Raw genomic sequence first — 15,685 nt, 5'->3', positions numbered from 1 at the left:
TTGACATACTCTTTGGTAAACTTTCTTTTTAGTGCAGATACAGTTCTGAAATGGGCCATGACTACTTAAATTAGTGCAGGTACAGTTCAGAAATGAGCTATGATTTTATTTCAATGCACTGTATTAAAACCAAGTGTGTCAATGAAAGGTTTCTCTGTGTTAGCTCTAAAGCATCAGTATTTATGTTTCTATCACCACATTGTATCACTTCACCTCCAAGCTGTGTGTCTCTCTTTGGTGAGATAAAAGCAGTGCTTCCACAGAATGAGAGAGGCAATGCATCCCAGGGCAACATTCTGATCTGCAGAGGGGTTAAATCTATTTAATTCAAAAGGAAAGACAAGGCAGCTTGACTCCCCTGGAGTGATGTGTAATGATAGTGTAAAGATATGTAATAACTCTACAGAAAATTCCTACATAGGCCACTCAGCTGGTAATTATTCTGTACCTTTTCTGTTGTTTTTTTAAATCTGGTGAAATCCTATGGCAGTGTGTCTGGATTGATTGCTTCTATTCTAATTGAATCTCCCTTTTTCCTGTTATTCTGCTCAGGGTGAGCATAGACAAGCCACAATATGTTTTATATCTGTATTATATAGAATAATGATTTGCTTTTCTTTAGCACCAGTCCTTGAAACTTTTTTCTCTCTCTCTCACTGTTGTTTTTATTTAGCCCATAATTTACACTGTCAATGTGAGTGTTAGATTTAGTTTGGAGAGCTGTGAAGATGTGGACCTCAGCAGCAACAGCAATCTGTGAGAAGCTGGAGGGAAAGATACATATATTAGATGAGAAATTAGCTTCATTGCATCCTGTAGCTGTTTATTGTGAGTTTTAGTTAAAGTACAGCTGGAATTGATGCTTCAGGTGTTATATTCACACAGCAGCAGGTCATTGATGGATGGCAGGAAAAGAGAAGTTATGGGCAGAGTTTTCCCCACTTGACCTCACTTAGGATTTATATTTATTAATTTTTTTAGTGCTGTGAAGCACTTTGAAATAATGAGAACCTGCAGGCTGCAGTCCTTGTTCCTCCATTCAGTATTGATGAAAAATTGATTTTGAAGCTGAGGTCAGGTGTGAGATTGAACAGTGTTTTGAACAGAGATTGAACAGTTTTATTTTTTCCAGCGTTTCACATTGAAATTCTTGTTTTCTCGTGGCTTTGGACAGGAGAGGGTGGGCACTGCACCAGCCCCTGATGGAGCATGGCAGATCCTGCCTCTCCATCTTTCCTGCAGGGAGTCTGTGTGTCTGTCTTTGCATGTGGCTCTGTGGATGTGTTTGGTAAAACACAGGAAGCCATCCCCTTCCTCTGTTCAACATTCTCTAGTCTAATATCCCTGCTAGGAAATAAAACAAAAAAAACCCCGCAGTTTTCAAGCAGAAAAAATTGTATGGATGCTTGTTTGCCCAAAGATTTTAACTGATGTTACTGGCAAATAAAACCTTTGATTCCTGAGATAAAATGTTGAGGTGAATTCTCCTGGAATATGTTTTTTTTGTGGTGGTTTCTATTAGTGCTATAAAGAAAAAAGATTCCTCTTCCCATATTTTAGGTGTAAAAGCATATGCTGCAGCACGGGCTCACTCTGATTAGCTCTGTTTTCAAGAACTTCACACCAAATGCTTTTTTTTGGGGCAGTTTTAGTAAGCCTGCTGGAGACGTGCAGGTGCTACTGTTCAATGCTCTGATTTTGTCCTGGGACTGCCTACACCAATGGCAGAAGTTTTCCAGCAGTTCAGCAGAGGTGACAGGAACTAGAAATCTGCCTTTGGATTCTGCTTCCTATTTTTTCTTTCCTTTTTCTCTTCTATCACACCTTTCTGCAATAATGGACAGGTAAGGGAGGTACTGTAGTACAAAGAGTTTCCCAGTACCCGAGGACAGTTGTGCAGCCACTTTGGTTTCAGTGATCCCAGCAACCCAAGAGTGGTTTTTGTGTGATGAAATGGATGAAAGCTCTGCCTGAACCTGAGCTCACCCCAGCTTTTCAGAAAAGCCATATTTAATCCTAATTGTGCAGTCTGTTCTCACACCATCCTGGCCATGGGAGGGTTTGGCAGAGAACATGTTCCTAACAGCTTCTGTACCTCAATTCTATTGTAGAAGACTTTCTTTCCATCCAGTCAAATGTTGCTAGCACACAAAATTTGCAGGATTTAAACCAGGAGATTTGTTATGTGGGTTTCTTCCATTGGTTGGGAAGCCTTGTGCTGTCACTGTTGGTTGTGTTTTTACTTGTTGTGTCTTAACAGCTTCTGAACACCCACTCTGAGGTAGCATGAGCACCTTCTGAGCAGCCCAGAAAGAAAGAACAGAGCCCAGGCAAAGGCAATTTTATTTCCTAGGACCTGAAGGGGTTTAGTGTCTCAAGAGCCCCACTGCCTCTGTTAGTGCTTTCCTGTCCTGAGCTTTTACAGTATTGTTTGGAGAGCACATCTGCAGCCTTTATGAAACACTCCAGCAGCAGCAACTTGCAAGCAGTCAGTGGTAATAGAGAAAAATGAACTCTCTGCTTTGCTTTGAAGGCTCAGACAATGAAAAAACACCCCTAGCAAAATAAAATGGTGATGTCTATGAAAGCAGCAACGTTCTGAGCTCAATACAGAGTGATCAGTAGCTATGGCAGAGCTGCTATTATTCACTATAGTAATGAGGGATTGCTGTTTGATGGCCTAAACCCACAGAATGTGGGATTTGAGACCCATGCCAGGGCAGACGTGTATGACTCTCTTCAGCATCTCCTCCATCTCTGGAAGGAGCTCTGAAGTGCTGAAAACCCCTGCATTGAGACACTGAGGCTTTGATAAATGCAGCTGAGCATTAAACCCTGAGGCTCTGAGCGACCTCCCTGCCACAGCTGCTTGGGCTCGGTGACCTGTGCTGTCCTGGGCAAGAAATGTGTGCCACACAGCTCAGTCCCCTGTGCCAGCCATTCCTCCAGAGGCTTTTGTCACTACAGGAACAAAGGGGGTTTCAAAGTCTCCATCCCAGAACTTCTGATTAATCACCCAACACCACGGCAGCACACCCAAGCTTGGTGTTCTCTGCCCTCCCAGGAGGGCTCCTGCAAATACCAAACAACAACAGTAACAGCAAAAGCTGTGATGGAAAATAAATAGCCCTAATGTATTTGCATCTACAGATGAAAATACAATCAATTAAGTAAATTATAAGCAGGAATTTTTCCCCACAGAACCTTAGGTCATTTCTCAAACTGTTTCTCTCGGGGTGAAAATGATCACTGTGCTCTACAAATGTATTTAAAATTGTACACAGAGAATAATGCACAAATTAAGCAGGAAGACTAAATTAGTACTTGTCCCCTTTCCCTATTCCAGACACAGATTTCTCCTGTCCACATTTTTCTCCTCTCTTTACATCTTTTTCTTCGCACATTTTTTGGCATCAGTGCCAAATAAGCTGGAGATAATCTTTATTCACAGTAGAGAATTTCAATCTCTAGTCAGTCAAAAGTCCAAACTTGAATAATTTTCATGTGTTTGAATAAATATTTTGTGGAATATGGATGGAGAACAAGAAGTTTGGAAGTGGAAAGGTGTGATTAGACATAACAATAATATAACCCCCAACCTTTTACTAAACCTGTACCTCCTATGAGTTACAAGGCATGCAAGGTATAAATTAAAAGCAATATAGCACATTTGGGATGCCCCTATTCCCAGCAAAGATAATTGGATGTTAGCAGTTGTTTGAGCCTGCAGTTTGAAAACAAAGCAAGGAATCCTTGCAATCATCATTACAGGTCTTTTTAAAAGCTCTCAGTGCAGAGTTATTCCCTGTGAAAGAGAAAATCCCCATCTCTTTTCCTTGGCTGGCACCTGCAGAGGGGGCACTGCAGTGATCTGCAGCTCCTGGCACAGCCCAGGAGTTTGTGTCTGTTTGCAGGGAATGGCCAAGCACTGAGAGTGATACAGGGATGGAGATGAACTCCTCACTGAGAGCCAGCAGTATTTGATGCTGTGTTTCCTCAGGCCTGCTTTGTGCAGGTTAGCTCTCCCTGGGGCTTTTGGAATCGGGCTGAGCCAGAGGCAATGTGTTGTATGCAATTTCTGAAATGTGGAAATAACAATTCTCAAAATACCCTGTTGTCTTCTAGAGCACTATGCCCAGAGCTTTGGTGTAGTGCAGGATAAAAGCTGAAGAGTTTCAAGAATTTCCTGTAGGTTTGCTTCATGAGCAAAAAGAAAAAGCGAGGTGTTGTGTGCCAGATTTCAGGCTAATGTTCACTAGTAAGAGATTTCCTGAAATAACCCTGCTGCTCTTGGATCAGGGAAGTGCCTTGCATGGCTGAGGGGTGGCTGCATTTCTGCAGGGACACTGAGGGAAGGGCAGCAGGATACAGGTGCAGTCCCAGAGAGCATGACCCTGGCAGGGAGGCACTTGCAGTGCCATTTGTTTTCATTCCTGGCAGCTGAATTTTCTGGAATGAAGAAATTTTATATTCCTTCCCTTACTTTATCATGTTTTTCATGTTAGAGAGCTGCATCTTGGTGTGTCCTTGGAGCAGGCAGTCATAACTATCCAAGCATAGAAGAAATTCAAACATTCTGTGTTTGAATCGATCCTGTGTACTCCTTCCTTAGTGTTATAGCTTTCCCAGAATGTAACTTGGCATGTCTCCCTGTATTTCTTTATTTTCCCCCCCTCAGGAAAACATACTCATCCTTGTAGCCTTTCTAAATATTAAGGGAACACAAACAAATGTTCAGCTGTGCATTCATATACATAGATGTTTTTGTAATGCACATATAGCCATGAAATGAGCGCCCCTCACACACTCTGCTCTATCACTCTATTGGTTTGATATTTTTTTTTTGTTCATTAAGATGGATCTTTAGTGGCTGGATTGGCGGTTCTTTGGGTTTTTTGAGTTTTTTTTTTTAAAGGGAAAAGCTTTCTTTTAAGTTTTAAGCACTTTTGCTGGCATTAATGCTAATAATGGTCACCACCAGGTCTATTAATTATAGCTCAGCACTGCTGGGAGCACTGGAGCTGAGCTTTGTGATAGACTTATGCTGCCTTTTTCAACTCCTTTAAATAATGAAAACAAACAAAAAGCCTTCTGCTGTTAGTGTGAAGGGAAAGGCAGAAGTGCCAACATGACAGGAGCCCTCTGGGCCATGAGGAGATTGAAGATCCCACTCCTCTGGGATGTGGGATGTGTCCAGAGCGCACAGTGGGACTCTTTATTCCACTTTACAGAATGCATTTTAAAATTAAATACTTAAGTTCTGTTCTTCATGAATATTTCAGTATATTTAGAGAGAAACGTCACACACTCTTTCCTGGATAAAAGAATTTTTTGTTTTAATTTTACCTATAAAATATAATTCCAGCATTGGCTTCTTGATGGGTATCAGTGTAACAGAGTAGTTAGGCATTCTTTACCTCCAAACTTGTACTGATGGGTTAGATGAGGATATTTTTGAATAAAGTATTAATCCAGCAAAATCCAATTTTGTTGCCAATGAGTGTTCTGTTTTCTCATTACCAGAAAAAAAAAAAAAAAAAAAGACATATCACGATGTCCCTGACACAGTAATTAGGACAGAAAAGAATACTGTGTAACTTTTTCTGTTTTCATGTTTGGGAAATTTGATTCTGTAATAATGTTTGATTAACTAATTGACTTATTTTTTTTTTTTCTGAAGAAGTGTTTTTAGAGCAAACACAATTACAGCAGAGGAGTAGATACCCCATCTGTCCCACTAATAGCCTGCAAACAGAATATTAACCCCATGCACTGACACTACTGATTCCATCAGGAGCCTGTTTTTTACTCCAGGAGGAGCCTTAGTCAGTTGCAAAATAAGAAACTTAGTATTTATCCTCAGTCCTTTTTTTTTTTTCTGGTTTTGAATTATTGCAGCCTTCTCATTTCTGTCCTTTTCAATATCCAGATCAGCCCGATAACCCAATAAATCATTAACATTAAATTCCCATGCAAAAAAATTTACAGTTTTTTTTTTTTTTCAGCTGCACATTGCTCATTTATTTTCCAAATCTAGATTGTCAGTTCAGTGAGGGGAAAAAAATTACAGCACAAATGGAAAGCAGGAGGGAGGGACAGGAAGAAACATTGGTTGCTCCATAGATCCTGAATGTTCCTTTCCCTGGCACGTGTTTGTACTGCTGTGGGGTTCATCCTTTTATTTCAAACTCTATTAATATATTTCAGTCTAAATTGGTCTTTTTAAATCAGTTCATGAAAATGTCTTCATACAAGTGAGAAAAACTTGGGGCTAATTTTTAAACTTTGCTTTACCATATCAGAATCAGTTTTCTGCTCTTTGGCCAGCACTATTGCAAAAGTACTGGGTTTTTGTTCATCATATAAGATAAGAATGGATACAATAATTAGGGCTTGAAGATAGGAAAACATACAGTTTTTTAGTTCATGATTCTGATTGTAATGCACCTTTTGACATACAGTGTTTTGATGGGGAGAAATGATTAAAGACTTGTACAAGCATGGAGATCAGATGATGGTTTACCTATCACACACTCAGTTTTATCAGGCAATAGATCAGCTAAGCAATTACCTACAAGAAAAATACTGCTTTTTATTTCTCTTTATGCTTTAACAGAGTCAGTCTTCCACAGTTAATTAAACTTCACTATGGCTGCAAAACTCAAACCAATCAGCGGAATGCCTTTTCTGCAGTTTTCAGAAATTCTAGATGCAGTTCCACTGCTGTCCTGAAAGCAATCAAGCAGATTGTAGATTAACTGTAAGTAATGAATAATATGAAAAGCATTTTGTTACTCCATGGTTTTGAGCTGTTGAGTGATCAAAAAGAAAGGGAAGGAAAAGCTCATACATTAAATTCTGTTGTAGTATATTAAATTCTGACCCCTCAAGGTGAACAATTTCTTACAAGAGGATCTAATTTGCTAAAACAATTAAGTGGTGTATGTCAGTGGTTAATACTCTGTGCCTGATCCTGCAAAAGCCACCTTGTAGTTTCCTATTTAGGAGTTTCAGGTTATCTTTTTCCCCTCTGGGAGCTCTGCCAGTATTCCACTTCATGCCCTGCAGTTTGTGCATGTTGGTTTCCATGTGAGAGCTCGTTCTTCTCTGGGAAGAACCGAGCAACCTTTTCAGCACAGACCACAGTCATTCTTAGGGCAACTACTGCAGTCTTTGCTGATCCTTGCAAAATCAGCCCTCCATTCAGCTCAAGAAAAAGCCTGTTCTTTTTTTAGTGGTAGCTCTGACCTGTTGATGAAACCGAGCGTTGCAATCAGAGCTGCCTTTTGTGAGGAGATGTGACAAGGCAGACAAACTGCGTGGGAGTGGGAAGAGCTCTGCCCACCAGCCACGGCCCTGCTGCTACTGCAGCTCCAGGGTGAGCTCCTCGTGGTCATCTGCTGGTCAGGAAAGGCTCTGAGCCTAATTGCTAATGAATGCCTAATTACTAGAAACAGTCACGTCTTCAGGCTCCTAAGTGTGACCGTGTTCATAGGGGTCTGAGGATGAGGGAAGACATGAGGATCTGACTCCATGTTTCAGAAGGCTTGATTTATTGTTTTATGATCTATATTATATTAAAACTATACTAAAAGAATAGAAGAAAGGATTTCATCAGAAAGCTAGCTAAGAATAGTAAAGAAAGAATGATAACAAAAACTTGTGGCTTGGACCAGCTGTGATTTGCCATTAATTAGAAACAACCACATGAGACCAATCCCAGATCCACCTGTTGCATTCCACAGCAGCAGATAATCATTGTTTACATTTTGTTCCTGAGGCCTCTCAGCTTCTCAAGAGAAAAAATCCTAAAGAAAGGATTTTTCATCAAAGATGTCTGCGACACCTAAGCCACTCAGTGGAGGCAACATGAACTTGCATTTTCTTCTCTTTCTCCCCATGCTGCGAATCCTCTGCGGGTTGGCTCTTGTTTCAGTTTGGATTTTCAATTAGTGCTATAGCTCTACAGGAAGGGTCTGAGTGGCTTCTGAGTTTAAGCTTTGCCCACCCTCATGCTGCAAAGGAATGAAATGAGAAAGGCTTAAATAAGGTGAGCATGTGAAGGGAGAGATGATGTGGGCAGCAATGTGTCTGTTCTGTCCCCTGCTGACAGACAGGCAGTAGCCATGCTTGGAGAGCATTTCAAGAGTCAATGAAAAGGAAAGTTAGAAATGTAGCCCTGCCTTGTCCTGTTTGTATTTTGGATTGGCTGAGGTTTTTCCTTCATCTCATGGATACCATACACTTTTTCCAGACATACCTCCTGGTTCCCTCTCTGTTTCACCCAATCTTGCTCTTGACAAACATCCTTGATGATGATTATGTAAAGGACTTCTCAGTTTCTTCTAAAGTCTCCATGTATGGCAGAGGAGTGGTTCAGCATCACAGGATTTTAAGTGTGGGTGTCTTTTGGTTGAATGATTATAAAAATAGCAAAAAAATTAAAGCATTCAATCTGCAGAAGACCATATAAATACAAGCACTGCATGCCTCCCTCTTGCAGAAATCCTTCTTTCCTTGAATTGTCTGTTCCAACAGTATGTTGCATCTTATTTTAAATTAGAACTGGCAAGAGACCCATGGTATACTGTAATATAAATTATAAATCACATTAATTCAAGTTCATCCATGATTAATGTGACTACTTTTAAATGCCAGGCTTCTCTGATAGCACTTACTGCTGTTGTCTTGGTGTGCAGTCCTGATACACATAATGATAACAAGGGAGGGCACAAGTAAGCCCTCACCTTCCCTTTTTCAGCCCTGAAATTCAACCCAAATTGAAAACAATTATGTAATGAAAAGCCTCCAACTTTTTAAAGGTTTTTAATTTTTATTTTTTAATTTTTTATTTTAAACTATTTTTAAATTTATTTTTTTAAATATTGTTAAGTTCTTGCTTGCACTGTCATCTGTATGCCACATCTGGTACAGGATCTCATTGTGCTACATGATTTATAACTACAGAGCAACATATCTCCTTCTTACAAATTGCTTGTAATGAGAGCTGGATGCAAAGCAAGAGACTGCCAGAGATGGGGTGGCAGAGAAGGGTTACAGCAGTACTGGAGGTTAGGGATCATTATTGCAGACTTTCTCAACACTCACAAAAGGGACAATATAGAAAAAAAACTAAAAAAAGGGAATGAAGCGTTCAAATGGTGCTTATCAAAGTCACCCTTAGTTTTCAGTGTCTTTGCTAAGTAAGCCTCAAGCTATCAGGAATGGTTCTCTTTCTTCTGTTCTGTGAGCGTGAGCCTGCTGCCACCTCTCCTTCTCTCTCATCTCCCTTTGCAGTGCCACTTCTCAGCCCCAGCAGGAGGCTTTTCTTCTGTGCCATTTCAAGACTCATTTCTTGCCTAATGAATCCTTCTTTTCCCCTTTGTTTAGATGAGAGTACAACACACGCTGCTGATGCAGTTTACTTCGTTCTCCTCCCTCCTTCCTGCCCACAGTTTTGCATTTCTAAGGAATACCCAATTAGTGCACTTTCCTTGGCACCGGCCTAATGTACAGGGTTGGTTAAAAATTATGGATTGTATAATGAGAAATACATTAAAAACATCATCTAAGGTAAATTTTTTAGTGTGGGTGAGAGCTTTATGTGATCCCTGAATGAGAACTTAAGTCTCAGCCTGTCTCACATCTGCTTTGCTTGCAAGGCTCACACCTCATCTCTGAGTTACTCCTTGGTGACCAGCACCTGCAAGTGGCCAGACCCAGGATAACTGAGTTCAGCTGGGATCTCAAAGAGGAAAAAAATGTCTCTGAGGGGCAGGTGAAATCACTGGGGGATTAATAGCTAAAAGAAGTACTCTACAGGGAATATTTACTGGGCGATTTTTTGTGCTCAGATGCTTAAAAGTAGGTCAGGCCAGAAGCAGATGTCCATCCATCCCATGCCAAAATTCCTTCAAGGAATATGTTGTATATCTGAGACTATTTTAGGATCCTTTTGCTTTTTACCTAAACTAAATTAAAAAAAACCAAAATCAGAGTGAGGAGGAGTGAATGTCCAATCAAACCTTTCATTACAATGAAAAGCTTTACATTACATTTTATTACATGAGCGCTAGGATTTGTAGCGGTGGGACCTGGGCAGCCTTAAAATGGTTTAAGATGATGATGGTGATGATGATGTGGGGGTTTATTTGACTTAAATAATGCTAGATAATGTCTTAAATGACAGCCAGTTTTTCCCCAATGACTCTGCAGGTGGCAGATTTTCTTTGCAAGCACTGCTCGGGTATCTTGCTTCGGCTCTGCCCACCTGCCTGGCTGTGAACAAAGGGAAGCCAGAGGAGCTAATGACTCATCTCTGCCTCCATTAACAGGAAGATCAACGAGGCAAAAATAGTGTTGTATCATTTTCCTTAAGCAGTAGAGAAAATACTGTGCGTTAAAAAAGTGCTGGGTCTGAAAGGTTCTCATTGCCTCAGCGTGGGACAAGTGTAAAAATCTGTGTGTGTGTCCCAGTCGGAGAGCAGCTCCACTGGCTGCTCATGGAGTGCTGGGGATCCACAGGAGCTGCTGTGCCCTCCCATATGGGTGGGCACACAGAGGATGGGCTCCTTGGCAAACCCCTCCAGCTCCATCTGACCTGGAGATACTTGGCCTGTATTTATTGTTAATGAGGCAACAGAGAATAACAAGGTTCAACCAGTCTTCCCTCTTTTCTTGGTCCACTGCAGAGGGTGAGCAATTCTGCAGGTGAAGCAAACCCAGTTCTTGTCCTGATTTTTAAATTTTTTAGATTTTTTTTTTTTAGGTTTTTTTTTTTTTTTTTTTTTTTAGTTTTTTAAGTGGAATCAAAGCAAACAGAAACAATTTCCGACCTCAGCTGACTCTTGGGATGAGCCTCATACAACTGGCTGTGCATGCTGTGCCAGGTCTGAATTTGATGGGGAACTGGAGCAAGGGGAACACGGACAGCTGGGGAGGGAGCAGTGCCCTGGGTAGGTGCCTGTCACTCCCTGGGTTTTGTGTGGCTGGAGGATGTAAGGAAATGGGATGGCATCCCACTCTTGGCATCCCGCTCTTCATGCTCTCATTCACTCCTGTGCAGTTTGGAAAAAATAATAAAATAAATAAGCCCCACCAAGCTCATAAAAAAAAAATCTTGAAATATTAGTCACTTCTGGGAGCACAGATGATTTCTGTGGAGTAAAGTGCCTGGTATACTGCTAAGGCAAATATTTTCTTGCACATTTGTAACTGCTGTCATTGACAGTAAAATTGCTTGAAATATAAAATAATGGTAGTGTGTTGCCTACCATGACAGGAACTGTAAGAGGTTTTGACCTTTAGTAGGCTTTAATGGGTGCTCTACAGAGGAACTGACGCTTCCATTTATTAACTTGTAATTGTCCAAAATAAAATCTGCTTTCTCCCCGTCTAGTAGATTGAAGCTTAGGGTATGTTAATTGTGCTGGCTCTTCTCCAAGCCTGACACCTTGACAGCTCTTGTCAGCTTTTAAAAGTTATTCCCTTATGAAAACTATCCTAGTTATTCTCCCATAATGGCCTTGCCACTCATCTCTTCTATGTTTTTTAATTCTGACATCAAAGTTTGCACTTAGCGCTGACCCCCTGACAGGAGAGCGTTCTCTAATGATGAGCAGTAGGTCAGTGCTCCCTGTTCTGGAGGAATGCAAAAAAAAATTAAATCCAGCACTTTGCTTAGCAAGTGTACACCTGGGACTCTTGCTTTACTGAGGCTCAGGTATTTGCTCTTCATTAAAGAAATGAGGTTGTACAGTAAACTGATTTATTAGCTGTACCACCCAGTGTGCTAATCTCATCAAATCTCACACTGTGCAGGACTAGAGCATCTCATAATTTCTAAAAAAAGGCTGCTAATTAACATTTATGTGCTCCAGGACATGGTGGTGCTGAGACTGGTGGCACATTTTCCTTGGAGCTGGCACTGGAGCAGTATAATTGTGCTGATGGAGTTGCTGCCTCAGAGATATAAACCTGAGACCTTGACCATCATGGTAATTGCAGTTCCCAGGCTGCTTGCAGAGGAGGGAGGGCTGAAGCTCCAGCTGTGCACTGGCCGAAATCCAGGCAGGTATTTAGATCACCTTACATGAATCCCCCCTGCAGCTTCAGCTGGTGGCAGTGGCTTTTTCTCTTCCCTTTCTGACTGTTTGGTGTAATTGGTGTGCACTGTCAGAGAGCTGCCACTGCCTGAGCCCAGAGCAGTCGTGTTCCATGGATAGTACGTGTGCTCCTCAGCCCCGGTGCCTGGACAAGAATAAAGCCCCCCACTGCAACACTGCAGAATTGATTGTTATTGGAATTACAGGCTTTGGGTAAGGAAAAAATACTACTGTTTGTGTTGGAGTCCTGGAGCCACCAGAAATCACTGGTTTGTGCGTTTGGGTTACGTGTCAGCAGACGAACAGCACTAATCACATCACGTTGATGAGAACACAAGGTAAAGGCGATGCTTTTCCTTCCATTGGCTGAAAGTGTAGTAGCAGAATATTATTTGGGACAGTCTGATGTGTTTTGATGGAGGGTTTTGTTCTTCTGATGACTTCTCTAACATGCTCTAGAATGAAATTTTTTCTCCTCATGCCCTGGAAAATGGTGAAGTTACAATCACAGTAACTGAGAGAGGCCTATAAACTCTTGCTCTTCAATCCCTTGACTGTGCTAAGAAGGTATAATTGATAATTTATCTATGTTTAGGATCCTCAAGAGTGAAAGGCAAAACTATGAAAATCAGTAGTAATTAGAACTTACTTTTCATATTCTTGTTGGGCTGAGCCTGCAAAACCAAGCTGCCAACTCTGGCTTCCCAAATTGCCAGGTCCAGAAACACCAGTTCTTAGGAACACCAGTTCTTAGAAAATATTACTTTTACCCCAGGTTCTCCCATTAATTTCAGTATTAAGGTTGACAAATGAAAGACTTTCCCATCACAAACCCAATTCAGAGGGCCATTATGACAGATCAGAAATAGCTGAGGAGCTGCACAAGAGAGGAAGGATCAACTATTTTACATGTGAATGGATATAAAAAGTATCATGACTGAGTTTTTTCTGAATGTTACATCCTGTTTGCTGCTGGAGAACAGAGTCATTAGGCTCTTCTGTAATGTGTCACTGGCTGGAGAATTCTTCCAGGCTGTAAGTGGGGGAGGCAGTGGCACTGAGCAGGAATCAGGTCACAGATTGCAGATGTGCTGAGCACAGGGCACCAGCTGGTGTCTTGGAGGTCAGCAGGAATTCCAGCAGGATGATTTATTGTCGGTGATACTGCCCCAGGCAGAGCAGAGTTTGCAGCATCAGAGTGATGTGCCCTCCTTGTAGGCACTCGAGATTTGTTCCACAACATATTTTGAAAGAAGACAGCAAGTCACGGCTCTGCTAATGCATCTGCTTGCAAGGGTGTGAGGCTGCTGCCTGGGATTGGATCAGACTCCTGCTTTTTCCTGATTGCCTGCTTTTTCTGGTTTCAGGAGGGAGAGCTGCTGGGGACTCTCACTGCTGCAGTGTGTGTGAGTTTGATGAATAGACTCACCTCGTGCTGCTGTCAGGAGCAGCTGAGTGTGTGTGTGCTGTCCCAGGGGAGGCTCTGAATCTCTGCTGGGGAGACAAAGATCCCAATCTAGGTTTTCAGGGACTTTGTTCATCAAAACTTCACCTTCTTTACTGATTGGATGAAAGCTTGATTATTTAACACTGCTAAATACTGATATTTTAGTGCGAGAGGTGTGACTGTGTTCACAGGGGTTCTTGGAATGAGGGAAGAGATGTTTCCTGACTCCAGGAAACATCCCTGACTCCATGATTCACAAGGCTTGATTTATTATTTTATAATATATATTACATTAAAACGATAGTAAAAGAATAGAAGAAAAGGTTTCATCAGAAGGCTGGCTAAGAATAGAATAGGAAAGAATGATAACAAAGGTCTGTGGTTCAGACTCTGTCCGAGCCAGCTGACTGTGATTGGCCATTAATTAGAAACAAGCACATGAGACCAATCACAGATGCACCTGTTGCATTCCACAGCAGCAGATAATCAATGTTTACTCAATCAATTTTGTTCCTGAGGCCTCTCAGCTTCTCAGGAGGAAAAATCCTAAGGAAAGGATTTTTCATAAAAGATGTCTGCCACACAAGAGGTACTTTAAATTACGCAAAAATTACTTGAGCAGTCCTTATATTTTGTGTGGATATAAAAGATGTTTTTTCTTCACAAAGGAAATGTTACCCAGTATCTGATTATCCTTCTTAAATTTTAGAGGGGGAAAAAGTGCTGAAACCTCAGTGGAAGGTGTAGGTTCAAGGCATAACTCCATTCAATTTATGCAGCAAAGTGTTATACATTAATAAGACTTTGTGATAAAAGAAAACACTGCAGAACTTTACCCAATTTATTAAAACTAAGTATCTATTACTTTAGTTCCATCTGCGGTGATTTTCCTGCAAGTTATTTCCTTTAATACAAATTTGGGCAGTGGGATCAACAATTGAGCTCTAGGTGTGTGCCAGCAGCTCACCTGGGGACCTGCTTCCTCAAAATTTGGGAAACTCCTACCAATTCCAGGTGCAGGTTTTGCAGGACAAACCAGGCTCTGGTGCTGCTTTTGCAGAGTGGTGAAATGGGAAATGACCCTGAAAGAAGAAATATTTGGAGTGATGAGACTGAGCTGTTTTCCTGCCTTATTCTGGGAGTGGTCTATGACTTTGCTGATCTCTGTGCCTGTGTTAAGGCAGGACAACATGAAAGGGGCCAGGGGGATTGCAGCCCATTCTAAGAGATCGCAAATCTGACTTAAATTCTGCTGAATTGTGCTTTTTGCTCTAACTGGAGGGCATTTTACTGTGTGTATATTTGTGTTAGAGCTAGTCTATAATTCTGATCAGGAGCTGTCCAAGCTTGGTAACTTGAATTCCCTGAGCCTTTTTTGAGTCTCTCTGTGACTGTGCAGTGGCATCCTGAACAAGCAGGCAAGAAACAGTTTTGGGGGATGACATTTTGATGAATGGATTCAAGACTTTCATGAAGGATGAGTCACTTTGGTGGCATTGAGAGAGAGAGAGAATTCCAACAATAAATCCAAAATGTGTGGAGAGAAAAAAGTGCTGCCTTTGTAAAGCTTTCCTAAGCATCATCTGTGGCAATTTTGCAAAAAAAAGGGAGAGTATGTGGAAGAAAAAAACAAGTGTCTTTCTGGTTTTTTGTTGTTTTCTTTTCCTATCCCAGCCCAGAGGCACTGCAGCATTTTGATAAAAAATCTTGAAGCAGGAATGTGGCAATGTTAAGGCAGAAGTAAGAATTTGAGCCCAGCCTACTTTAAGGGATGTTGTGAAGACTGGGAACAGGTATCTAAAACATCTGCATTTCTATGGGAGATAACTAACCTGTGGAGAAAACAGCCAAAGTTTTGGTAGGATAGAAGGAAATGTCATGATTTGCCTCTGTGTTTCTATAGCTATTTGTAGGAAATGAACTACATAAAGAAATTTTAACCTAAATTTGTGAAAAGGCTTTCCTCTGTTCTTTGCTAAAAATGCCCATAAAACTTTCAATAAAGAAAAAGATTGCGCAGATGACAAAAATAAAAATACAACGACTTTTCTGAATCCGCCAGGAAAATAGGGAGGTCACTCACTCAGGGTGCTCCTGCTAAATTAAAGACAGCAAAAACACCTGTTTCAATTCA

At 41.2% G+C, this 15,685-nt stretch overlaps 1 protein-coding gene across 1 annotated transcript in view; it reads left to right on the top strand.

Moving 5' to 3' along the window:
* The window catches only part of ZNF804A (zinc finger protein 804A), a 146,398-nt gene that overhangs the window by 112,683 nt on the left and 18,030 nt on the right, over positions 1-15,685 (top strand). The gene's annotated exons all lie outside the window — the stretch shown is intronic.

Source organism: Melospiza melodia, chromosome 8 (genome assembly GCF_035770615.1).
Source record: "Melospiza melodia melodia isolate bMelMel2 chromosome 8, bMelMel2.pri, whole genome shotgun sequence".
Taxonomy (NCBI): domain Eukaryota; kingdom Metazoa; phylum Chordata; class Aves; order Passeriformes; family Passerellidae; genus Melospiza; species Melospiza melodia.
Note: the sequence above shows the minus strand (reverse complement) of the source record. Positions and strands in the feature narration are given on the sequence as shown.